Source organism: Gavialis gangeticus, unplaced genomic scaffold (genome assembly GCF_001723915.1).
Source record: "Gavialis gangeticus isolate Ggan-Ray unplaced genomic scaffold, GavGan_comp1, whole genome shotgun sequence".
Lineage (NCBI taxonomy): Eukaryota > Metazoa > Chordata > Crocodylia > Gavialidae > Gavialis > Gavialis gangeticus.
Window position 1 is genome coordinate 73946111 of NW_017729031.1, and position 9204 is coordinate 73955314.

At 41.6% G+C, this 9204-nt stretch overlaps 1 protein-coding gene across 1 annotated transcript in view; it reads right to left on the reverse strand.

The window, feature by feature from the left end:
- The window catches only part of TMEFF2 (transmembrane protein with EGF like and two follistatin like domains 2), a 299411-nt gene that overhangs the window by 116888 nt on the left and 173319 nt on the right, over window positions 1-9204 (reverse strand). The gene's annotated exons all lie outside the window — the stretch shown is intronic.

Below are 9204 nucleotides of genomic sequence, written 5' to 3' on the forward strand. Positions count from 1 at the left end.
CCTGCTTGCTCTCTCAAGCCCCCACACTCACCAGCAGTAGCAGCAGTGGTCAGGGCTGCTCAGGGCTTCATGACACAGCCCCGCTGAGCAGGGGGCAGCGGGGCTTGGCCCCAGCTGCCTGGCACCCCTGCTGTAGCATTGCGCAGGTGCAACCCAGCTTGGCAGGGTGCTGTGCGCTGTCTCACAGTTTCTGCTGCTTGGGCTGAGTGGCGCTGAGCCCTGGGTGACAGCCGCAGTACCTCCAAGCTTCCAGACAGTGCCTGGTGCCCTGCTGAGCCAGGCTGCATCCTCATGATGCAGCAGCAGCAGTGTGGGTGCTAGGTGGCCAGGGCCAAGCCCCAGTGTGCCATGAGGCTCCCACTGTTGCTGCTGCTGCTGGTAAGCTGCGGGCAGTGCAGGAGGCTGGAGCTGGGTGGGGGAGCGATCAGGAGCCTGGAGTCCACCAGAGAATCCCTGAATTATCTCCAGCCTCCTGATCACTCCCCTGCTCGTCTCCAGCCTCCTGCTCGTTCCGCTGATCATCTTCAGCCTCCCAAAGAGCACGAGAATGAGCAGGAGGCTGGAGATGAGCCCCTGGAGATGAGCTGGAGACTTCCCCTGCTGTCTCCAGCCTCCTGCTCATTCTACTGCTCATCTCCAGCCTCTGGAGCCTGGAGACAAGCAGGGGAATGAGCAGGGGGCTGGAGACCAGTGTGGGGTTGGGGGTGCTGTAGCCCCTGGCGGGGGCTGGAACCTCGCCTGTAGGCAGGGTAGTCCATGTGCTGTGGGGGAGGGGGGACCCACCATTCCTAAGCAGCTCCCACACCCACAGTCCCCCCACACCTACCCACAGACTGACCAGCATCCCCCTCCTCCCTCCACACCCCCCAACCCCTTCCCACCCCGCTCCTACAAATCCCACATTCCCTTATCACACACCCACCATGTGATAAGGAAATGAAAAGCGAACATTAAAACATATAGATATTTAGGATTTATTTTATTATGATGCTAGAGACACTGGTAGGCTTCCATTGCTTTAACATTGTAAATATAGCAATACAACATTGTCCATCTGATCAATCTCTCTCTTGCTCTCTCTTTTGTTCTAATTGTGGAATAATGTGGATTTTGGGGTATTTTAAAAAGTGAATTTGGTATGCTGCTTCAGCAATCTAGCTGACACAAGGGGCTAGTGTCCCCAGACACCAAGCAGCTGGGCCAGAAGCTCCTGAGGGCAAGTAGCCTTGAACTATTGGCCAGGGCAGGTTTTTATACTGCTGGGGCCAGCACAGGTGCTGGACCCAGGCTCTAGCTCCCCTTGGCTGCAGATCTGGGAGCAGCCAGGCAGGGGTTATTTTGCCCCAAGTGGCACAATTTGCTCCACAACAAAGTGCATATCTGGGCATGTGTGCCAAGGCAAAAAGCCCCAGCCCAAATTTGCACCGTTTCTATCTGAGCTGCTGCAAGCGCACGTGCTTGCATGAGCAAACATGCCTTATGGGTTTATCTTGTGAATCATGTGAATCGCGTGTAGGTGTCTGCACACTTAACAGTGCTAATATTGTTCATCACCCATCTTGTGGTACCCTAGGTGCTGTGATACCCTGGTTGAGAATCACTGCCTTAAGCGATTATGTAGAAATATTTTGCTAGGAAAAAAAGGATTTATTTCTGTATTTTCCCTTACCAGTTTTCTTTACATGAGTCAGATGTGGCTAACTAGTCATTCTGGGTTTGTTCCAAAGCAGGTTTAACCAATGGTGGTCTTTTTTACTGATTGAGATGGGCATTTCTACATAAGCAAGTACTGCTGTGCTGGGCACTTTGAAAAAGTACCTGGTGCTGAGATGCTTGCAGTTGTATAAGTGATGAAATGTGCTGAGAAAATGGTGGTGGTGCACTTTTGAACTAAAACACATCGGAGGTGTTTTAGTTCAAAAGTGCACTGCCCCCATTTTCTGTGTGCTGATGCACATTTCACCACTTATACAACTGCACACAGCTCAGCGCAGTTCACCTCAGCTCACGTGCAGACTTGATTAACTGAGTCTCCTCCAAAGTGGGCAGTGGATCTCTGGCATGTCACGGGACAGAAAAATATGTGTATAAATGCCCCAAGTTACATTTCCCTCTGGAACAGAGTTGCAGATTAACAAATGCAATGACAGCTATCAGGCTGTAGGAGAATGTAAAGTACTGACATAGATTTAATTGGACTTCTGGACATGGTATAGAAAATAGTCAATACCTTATTTTCTTCCACCACCATGAAACGTAGACATTTTGTGCCAATTGAAATGTTTCACCTAAGCTGGAAATGGTGAATCTTTGTTTCTGCTTTCTTGTGTCAGCAGTTTATGGGTGCAATAAAAGCCACTAAAATGATAATGTTGCCACTGCATTCTCCCATACTCTTTCTGATTAGAGAAAAAAGTAAGATTTTATTTTATGTTGGTTTTGATAATTTCCCTCCTTCATGCTGGTTCAAAAGCAGAAGTCAAGAAGTAGCCTTAATATAGCACAGAAGTCACATTATACAATTTAAATTTTTATGATAGTATTTTGCTGTTGTCTTTCTTCTATATAAATCTTTTGCTGGCCATTTTTCAGTTCAAATAGTGATGCTATGTCTATTTTTTCAAAATATCAGTGAGTTTTAGCTTGCTGTGATTCATAAAAGGAAATGGAAGTCATAACTTTTCTGGTTATTTTAATATATTTTAATAAGAATATATAATACATTATTTATCATTCGTATAGATTTCACTGAGCTAATTTCCAGGAAGATCAAGGTAGCAGGGGCAGCTCTGTAGTTAAAGCAGGGCTAAAATTACCAATTATACATAGTGTGTTACTTAGGCTCTGTTTAGGGAAAGATTTATGCAGGTGCTTAACTTTATGCACTAAGAGCAGTCTCAAGTTAAGTGCAGTCTTTTCAGGATTGGGGCCTTAATTATTTAATACTATTTGAGCCCCATCCCTCTGAGTATATTAGATTATTGTTCATGATAGTGAAAAGATACCTTTTTTCTGTCTAAAGAGCAAGAAAAAGCAACATGAAGCACTGTGGCCCTATAGTACTATAAAATGTACAGGGCACTGTATGTTAAAGTAGCTGGTTGTTTCTGCCTCTGGAACAAGTAGGTCATACATAGTTTTTCAACATACTGCTGAAGAAGCAGTCAGTACTTGTGTAATGTATATAAGCTTTCAGACTAGCTGTTAGTACTTTATAAGATGTGCAGTAGTACATCATCTTGGTCTTAAATGCTCTGGTTGAGAGCAACTGATTGAAGTGGGGGAGGGACCCAGATCTGACTGACCTAATTGCTATGTGGATTGAGAAGCTGGCAAAATCAGATATTAGTTTCCTTTATATGTTTTCTTTCTATACTATAATAAAGATAAATATCGATTGCTTGAGAGATATTGATTTTAGGGGTAGTTGCTGCTGACAGCTGCATGATTTGTACAAATATCTATCATATCTAATGCAGGTCATTTGCATGAGAATGCAGTTTGAACAAAATGATGTGTTTTTTGGTAGCTGCATTGTTCATTTGCCTCACAGTAGAATTTGCACCTGATATATGTCAGCGTTCAGAAATGAAATATGACATAAAGGACAGAGAACAATTTATTTTCTCAGTGTACTTCAGGCCTGCATGTAAGCTTTGGGGGAGTGGAGCTTAGTGTCCCAGCCACTCAGGAAGCAGGACAAGATGCAAAGAATGGAGGTTATTTAGGCTGCAACTTTATTATCTCATCTGGGAACACAGATTTTACTACACAGGACATTTTTCTTCCTTAATTCTTTTCCTAACTTGGGGAAATAGGTTTGTCTCTGTGCAGAACATTAGGCGGCCCAACGCTCTTTCCCCACGTTCTTGAAACTCCATTTTGCCAAGATAATAGTACATACAGTGGACACTTGCCATCTGCTACACTGTGACAACATGAATAAGACCTTCTTTCTTACTCAATTGGATTCCTGAGCTGGTGTCACAAAGGTGAAAACATGCAGCCTACCCTGGCCAATCAATCTGTGAAGGAAAAACAGTTTCCCAATCTCAAAAGAATAGAAACCTGATCCAATAGGTGGGGAGAGAGTTTTGCACCTTCACCCTTGTCTTTCACAGAGGAGGAGGTACTTCAAAGGAGACCTGATTCCTTTTCTGCTAGTAATCCTTCTCTTCCCCACTTATAGGCTTGAAGGAGCACATTCTCTCTTGTGTACTTTTTGCATGTATGGAAGTCTGTCTTATAGGTTGCAAAACATTCCTTAGTCTACCCAGTCTGTGCCTACATACTGCTGTTTTGATGATGAATACAAAGGAAAAGGGAATGTATTTAACCCTGATACATGATTTTACTTTTGACTAGCCTTAAAAGTCAGAGGTTTCAGAAATTTCATCTTTAGTTTTAAGAAATTACTCCAGTCCTACTCTTTTCTTAAGAATATTCTACAAAGGGTTATTTCTATTAGTTACCTCTCTCAACCTAAAGGACACATTACAAAACTTATGTATACTTACATATCTTTCTAAACCATGAATTGTACAGTGTAGAACTCCAACTCTCTTGATGGTTTATAAAGCAAGAGATTATTACTTGGATCTTTGACATGGTTGTGCGCTGACACTAAGCTACCCTACTAGATGAATGGGCACTCCATTTGATATGTTCTATTTATACACGGGCTGAATGTTTCAGTGTTGTAAGATGCTTTTTGGATGAGCTTTGAAATACTCCCCTGTTCCGAACCTTATGTTTCATTCTCCATTTCCTTTTAACTATATCTCTCGGGGTGTTATCCTGAGTAGCCCTGTCTTACAAAGTCAATCATTCTGTAGCAAGCTTAGAAATAAAAACCCAAAGTAAGCAACACCAAATGTCTGATTTGCCAATAGATTGCAATGTAGTGCTAAAGAGCATAGCCACTACCCTACTTTAAATATTCATGAAGCCCACTGGTGCAAAATGCATTAAAGGTGGGAATAATGCCAGTAATACATGATCTTCTTAGTGACAAGAAGCTTTCATGTATTAAAAGAAGCAAGATGTTAAAGACTTTAAACTGAACAGTCTTTGTTTTTAACACTGGAGAGGATATTCACTAATGGAATACCAAATCACATGAACCCTTGCAATTTTAGAACGTGAAATGGATGTACAGTATACGTGCATCCTACCACGTTCCAGAACACTATGCATTCCAGGGGTTTCTTTTTTGGAGTCCCTCCACCCTCCCTTCATATGCTATCACCTAAATAATCTTTTATACAGCAAAGCAACTCCCACCAGAATCCTATAAGTCTAGACATTAATAGATCAAATGTTATATCAGTAAAACGATTTAAAAATAATAGTGACAACATACAGAGAGCACTATCTAGCTAAGTGGAATTTGGCAATGAATGACGAAGAGCTAAAACAGAGAAGGGATTGCAAAATAACAGACTGTAGCAATGCAGAAGAATGCTAATTGTCCCTTTAAAGCATTAGCAGCCCAGCCACATCTGCTATCACACCTGTGCTCTCTTCTCTGATCTACTCTGACACCCTAGAAGTGTTAGGCAAACAGCCAGCTTCATATCTGCGGCTCCCTATGATCAGTCTCTGCTACCAGCTTGCTTTCCTCTTACTTAGAATGAATCAAGCACCAACCCCACGGCTCCTGAACTGTTTCTGATTGATAGGACAAACTGAAAGTTCTGGGCTAATTATCTCATAATAACAGTTCCCAAAGCTACTAGTAACTGTTGACCTAATTTAGACTCTGGAAAACTAATCAGTCAGGTAAGATAATTAAAGGAACACAGCTTGTTTTTGAAATTAGATAAACATAAAAATATTGATCAAATAATAAACTGATATTTCTTATTTCATCTAATCTAGGAACACTTTTTTATACACTAAATCTCTATGTGTGTCTCTGATTGACTGTGGCTGGTGCCAAACTCTGAAATTCAATTAAAGTGATTTTGAAAGAGGAATCTAGTCATTCCATATGCAGCCTGCTTTCGCTCTAGAAATAATAATAATAATAAAAAGCTAACACCCAGAAGGCTCATTTCACAGAAAGAACATTATCCAAAACTATTCAGGGGTCAGGGACATGAAAACAGCACTGTTATAGCATATGAGGCTGTTGACTTCAAAGCAGACCTTTAACAGGCTTAACATGGTCTTTTTACTTCTACTCAGAAATCTGCTTTACTGCTTTTGAACAGTTTGTTTGGTAACATCTTTCCTAGCAAATGCCCTTCCCTACCTCCTACTCTCAAAAGCATCTTTCCCTGCAGAAAGGCTGTCTGTCAATAAAGACTGAGCGCTTTGGTTCCCATGTTATCATGATGCTCCTCATAAGCCAAGATGTGTCGAAGGAAAGGAATTAGATATCAGGAAAGTTTTCAGCTGTAGTGGGATTAATACTTGGTAAATTATATCAGTTACATTCCCTCAAAAATAAACAGAAGTGCTCCCAGCGTTCCACAACACTTATCATGATTAATAATGTTATCTTGTAGCTAATTTTACTCCTTATCCCTCTTTTTTTTGCCACTCCAACTCAGCAACTCATCTAATTATGAAAACATGACCACTGGACTGTGAATTGTGATATGTTAATTTTAACAAGGTTTTATATTTACATGGACACCCCCAGTTCTGAATAACTCGTGAGGATCCTACTGGGAAGGAGAAGAAATGAGCAATTTCCTTAGACAAAACCAAAATAATCAATTTCTTTTAACTAAGTCTCCTGCTATTACTACAGAAAGTTAATCATATTGCATCCTGATTCTATTTTTCAGTGCCACAATTTCATTTGACTCAGAGCCTTTTTTTTAGCATAAAATCACAGGCTATTAAAAGCTGGCAAGACCTGACCAAAATGAGCACAAATTGATCACAGGGTTTTTCTCACTCACCATATCCATAACTTACTTTATTGAATAGGATAAATATTCAAAATGTCATGCCTGACCACTAGCGGATAGAAACTGCTTTCTGCATGGGGTCATCTGACTAACACCATGTCTAATTACCTTCTACAGTTTTCTTTCCTCCCTACTCTTTCCTTTATTCCTCTGTTATATTGGTTTTGCTCTTTGGATTATATTTAGTCTTCCACAGTTTTCCTAATCCAACAAGGCTTGAATGCTGCAAAGCCTCCATCTATTTGTGTGCAAAGAATGACTAGATTGTCATGCAGACTCCACTATGAACTTCTCCAAAAGATGGCCATGCAACCAGACACTGTCCTACACAGGATGACCTTTGGGATCATTGTGGGGTAGACAGGAACAAAATGCAATCCCTATATCATCTCGTCTTGAGTATCTATGTAAGGTTGGAGGGCACAGCGTCCATTAGCTCTTCCATCCCACCATTACTATTCCTCCCTCTGATCTGCCCAATCTCCACTTCCTTCTTTTCATGAATCCTGCAGCAAACACCTGGACAGTGTCAGAGAAGAAAAGGCAAAGACCTCCTTTTCCATAAGAGAAGAAAGTTGCATGTAAAGAACATCTTCTCTCTGTCTGGTCCTAGAAAGCATAATTCAAGCCAATAACTCTAATGTTTATTTGATTACTTTTGTTTCTGTCAATTTGGAACAATTATTAGAATAGAAAAATAGTGAATGGTCAAACATGTTGGCATGAAAGTCAGTGTCCTAATTACAGCTATGGAAATAACTACTTGTTTGTATTCTGAGAATTCAAAAAATTTAAAAAAAAATCATGTGGGGTTGACCTTATGTAAAGCCCTTCAGAAACTTTCCATGAATCAAAGGGCACCATTACACACACATTGGGTTTTGTGGGAGGAGGGAGGTGCTTTAATTAAAGTGGCTCTCACCCTGCAGCCTCATGTGTACTCACCATCCCTCACTTGAAAATAGCAGTGGGGTGCTTTAACTAAATTTGTTCAATGAGTGTTAGTTAAAGTGACCCCGCTGCCACTTTGAAATGCAGGGACCCTGAATACACATGATGTGGAGGATGCTGGAGGACGCTAATTAGCATGCTCCAGCATCTGACATGTATAGAGATGCCCAAAGTGTAAAAAAGATGAATTTTAGATTGAAAAAAATATTTAAATTTTTTTTTAAAATAAAGTTGAGGGAACCATCAAAATAAAACTGTTCAAACAAACGTCTAATTGAAATACTGGGTCAAAATACTTTACCAGTTTTTTTGTTCAGCTCTACTTTTGATCAAAAAATATACATATACAAACCACAACATACAGGCATTTATTAGAGCTCCTTTCCCTTTATTTGTGGTATGATGTGGTATTTTAGAACTAACACACATTGCATTTATTGTACAATTAATTGGTTGATTTAACCATATTTTTAGACATGCTACACATGCAAAGGAATTATTGCACAATACAAATGGCCAACCAGGCACAAAGATGTTGCTTGAAAATTGGAGAACATTTTGTAACTGATTTCTATCAGGCTGTAATATGAATGTGTGGCATATAACACAGTGATAGTGTTTGGCCAGGTCCTCCAGCATACCACGGTAGAAAGCACACTCTTGCCACCTCTCCCTCTTCCTTCTGGCAATGGGACTCTCTATGACTTGCTGAACTCTGCTGTCTCAAGGTGTCTGAAAAGAAGTCATGACTCCCTCCCCTCCTCCCTTTCCCCAACCAGCTTTCAAAGTTGTTTTTTTAAGAAGACACTATTACCTGAAATAACAAAGTGTCAAGAAAGAGGGAATTTATCTGGATAGCTGCTGGTGGGGACAAGATGTGGAGAGGGGAAAAGCACATACATAAAATGCCTCATAAGGTGTTTCAGAGTTTCAGTCCTAAGAGTCCTGTCCCCTGTTGTCCTTTGACCGGGTCTTCCCTACTCTGTGCAAAGGGTAGGGGAGCAGCTCCTTCAATCAGTTCAGAGCTCATTTCTCCTTAGCAGCACAGCTGAAGGTGTGGGAGGGGGCTCACAGCCCTAGCCAGCAGCTCTCCAGCTGTCCTTGCTGGCGAGTTCTGGCAGAGCAAATTCCCAAAAGACAATTCCCCTCTCCCTCCTCATATAGCTTTCTCTGTGAACATGGAGGTTAAATGCAGGGTTCAAATTACCGGGGAGGTTGAATTACAGGACCCTCCCCATAAAAGAAGAGAGCCCACTGAGATGAGAGCTTCCCTGGAAGTTCTGAAAATCATAACCGGGGGGGGGGGGGGGGGGGGTCTCTGATCGGATTG